Raw genomic sequence first — 3,995 nt, 5'->3', positions numbered from 1 at the left:
CGGCACTCTGAAATAGTAACCGTCCCTCATGGCCTTAACTATATTGGCGCCATTGTCCGTGGAAACATAACCAACCTTGCGTTTTAGTGGGGACAGACAGTTAAGGACCTTTGTGTTAAAGACATCCAAAATGTTTTCTGCTGTGTGACGTTTCTCCAAACCAAACATGGCTAGTGTTGCATGTTTCCGAGCACCTTTAAAAACAATGTTAGTGTCAACACCTGAGTTTAGCTTTGCTTTAGCCCCTGAAAAAGAGACCCAGTGTGCAGTGATGCACATGTAATCAGCGCCTGCGCCACTGGTCCACATGTCTGTTGTCAGATGTATAGTGTGAACAGCACTCTTCTGCAAAGCTGCCCCAATCACCTTCAGAACATCTTCATGTAGTGCTGGAACCGCAACTCGGGCAAAATAGAACCGGCTAGGAACCTTCCATTTAGGGCAGAGCGCTGTCACTAATTCTAGAAAACCAACCCCTTCTACAAAAGAAAAAGGGAGAAGGTCCAGAGCTAGCATTTTAGCCAGCTTAGTGTTATACAGGCGGGTCATTGGGTGGTTGCGTTCATATTGCGCTTCTGTAAACAACATCTTTTTAATGTTGCCCTGGACCAATGATTTACGGGATGATGATGATCTCTTCGACCCAGTTACGCTCGCTGATGAACTTTTCCGCATTGATGTCTCACTCTCTCCCACACTCTTAGTGTGGCTCCCATGGGGTGTGCTGCTGACATGGGAACTGGGTGTAAGTGAAGTGTTTGAATCGTCTTCTTCTACCTCCTCGTCATCAGCAGATGAAAAATCAACGTTTTCATTACGTGCAATTCCGGCTTTCTTGACCGCCTCTAGGTGCGGAAACCATTGGACAGCGTGCCTTCTCTCAAGATGACCTCTCTGGCCTCCGGTACCATAGTTAGAACCAAGCTTACCACGACTAACTCGAAGCTTACAAAGGCTACAAATGGCTACGTTTTCCTTTTTTGGGCAAACACTAAAAAAGTCCCAAACTGGAGACTTGAAATGTCTTCGGGGGCCGGAGGAGGCGGCGATACTGGTGGTGGTGGTCCTGCTGCTAATGTCAGATGAAGTGGAGGATGTGGATTGTCGAACTTCAGTACGTTTTGCACTTTCACCACCACGAATTGAGGTCGAGGACGAGGTGGGTACCTTCTTGCGAAGAAATATGGAAGCGGTAGGTTTTGGTGTACTACTTAACTCCAAATCTAATGATTCCATTTCCATTGCCTCCTCGCCGACATCATCATCACGCTCAGCAGCTTCTCGGGATAGGGTCAAAATGTCTCTTTGCTGCATGCCCGGTGGGGCTGCAGTGACCTTTGTGATGACTGGCTCGTCGTCATCGTGAGAGGCTTCATCACCAGCAGTATCTGTCACTTCTTGTTGAGCCTCATCACACTCCATAGGTTGAGTTTTTGGACGACCTTCCTTTTACGCTTAGGTACCGGTGTCAGATCATGGTGTGCCTCACTGTCAGACCGCAGTTGTGGTTCCCAAGACAGATCACTTGCATCAGAACGAGGTGGGCTTGAAGAAGATGTAGACACCCCCCTTGATCTTTTCCTTGCTAGGGATGTGGAAGACAATGAATGATCATCAGGAGGAGTGGCTTCCAATGATACCTCGGCTTCATTGTCGATTTCCAAATGTGCCCCTACTTCGGGAGGAACAACTATTGTGGGCACTTGTGAACCTCCATGCACCTTTGCTTGCGCATCTCCTTTTGCTGCCTCTCCTTCCACATGTACTTGGGCGTGTACTTGCACATGGTGTTGTTGTTGCGGCTGTGGTTGTTCAACACTTGTCAGATGAGTTACAACAACCTGTGTTGATTCAGGGACATTGCTGCTACTTTCTTGCGATGAGCCAACATCACTGGTCGATGGTGATTGGAGAAGTACACTGACTGCCTCTGAAGCACTCAAGGGCTTTGACTTAAGTTGGCGTGGTGGTGGAGGCACTGAACCCAATGGAGCAGGGGTGCTGCTCCTAGCTTGGTCCCCAGCAGATCCTGCTGCTGCAGGCGTACTTTTTTTTTTGCTCCCAAAAAAAGTGGCGGGTGGCACACCAGCCTCCTTGGTAACTTGCTTCTTCTGCTCCTTACTAGCAACTTTCTTGCTAGAGGAGCTACGGAGAACTTTCTTTGGGGGCGGGGCCATCTTCTTCAGAGCAGGTCAGACAGCAGGCCGCAGTTGCACGAATTGCAGGACTTCTTCCTGGCACTGGTGGTTCTCTTGAGTCTTGTGCACCTAAAAAAAATGGAAGACAGAGGAACATCAGTTCAGTTATAGAGCACAAAAAAATCGAAAAACACTGCAAAATCAGCACAATCCCAATCCATCCATGCCCTCCATAATGTTTAAATTCAAGACAACCCACAGAAAGACTAGGCCCATGCAAGACTCACTACCCCTGGGCATAAATAAAGGTTGAAAAGTAGGCAAAATGGTTGGAGGCCTAACAACAAAGCCTGCATTTAAAATGGCCACTTGCCTGCCAGCACATGGCCAGTGCCTGTAGCTGCACTCAAAATGGCCACCAGCCACATGGCATGTCCCTCCCCATGAACACCCCCAAAAATCGAAAAACACTGCAAAATCAGCACAATCCCATTCCATCCATGGCCTCTATGATGTTTAAATTCAAGACAACCCACAGAAAGACTAGGCCCATGCAAGACTCACTACCCCTGGGCATAAATAAAGGTTGAAAAGTAGGCAAAATGGTTGGAGGCCTAACAACAAAGCCTGCATTCAAAATGGCCACTTGCCTGCCAGCACATGGCCAGTGCCTGTAGCTCCACTCAAAATGGCCACCAGCCACATGGCATGTCCCTCCCCATGAACACCCCCAAAAATCGAAAAACACTGCAAAATCAGCACAATCCCATTCGATCCATGGCCTCCATGATGTTTAAATTCAAGACAGCCCACAGAAAGACTAGGCCCATGCTAGACTCAAATACCCCTGGTGAAAAGGCCACAAGTACAGGCCCAAAAAACGAAAATCACAGAAAAATCTGCACAGTCCCATTCCATCCATGGCCTCCATGATGTTTAAATTCAAGACAACCCCTCAGAAAGACTAGGCCCATGCAAGACTCACTACCCCTGGGCATAAATAAAGGTTGAAAAGTAGGCAAAATGGTTGGAGGCCTAACAACAAAGCCTGCATTCAAAATGGCCACTTGCCTGCCAGCACATGGCCAGGGCCTGTAGCTGCACTCAAAATGGCCACCAGCCACATGGCATGTCCCTCCCCATGAACACCCCCAAAAATCGAAAAACACTGCAAAATCAGCACAATCCCATTCAATCCATGGCCTCCATGATGTTTAAATTCAAGACAACCCACAGAAAGACTAGGCCCATGCAAGACTCACTACCCCTGGGCATAAATAAAGGTTGAAAAGTAGGCAAAATGGTTGGAGGCCTAACAACAAAGCCTGCATTCAAAATGGCCACTTGCCTGCCAGCACATGGCCAGTGCCTGTAGCTGCACTCAAAATGGCCACCAGCCACATGGCATGTCCCTCCCCATGAACACCCCCAAAAATCGAAAAACACTGCAAAATCAGCACAATCCCATTCCATCCATGGCCTCCATGATGTTTAAATTCAAGACAGCCCACATAAAGACTAGGCCCATGCTAGACTCAAATACCCCTGGTGAAAAGGCCACAAGTACAGGCCCAAAAAACGAAAATCACAGAAAAATCTGCACAGTCCCATTCCATCCATGGCCTCCATGATGTTTAAATTCAAGACAACCCACAGAAAGACTAGGCCCATGCAAGACTCACTACCCCTGGGCATAAATAAAGGTTGAAAAGTAGGCAAAATGGTTGGAGGCCTAACAACAAAGCCTGCATTCAAAATGGCCACTTGCCTGCCAGCACATGGCCAGGGCCTGTAGCTGCACTCAAAATGGCCACCAGCCACATGGCATGTCCCTCCCCATGAACACCCCCAAAAATC

This window comes from Lissotriton vulgaris, chromosome 1_1 (assembly GCF_964263255.1).
Source record: "Lissotriton vulgaris chromosome 1_1, aLisVul1.2, whole genome shotgun sequence".
Lineage (NCBI taxonomy): Eukaryota > Metazoa > Chordata > Amphibia > Caudata > Salamandridae > Lissotriton > Lissotriton vulgaris.
Note: the sequence above shows the minus strand (reverse complement) of the source record.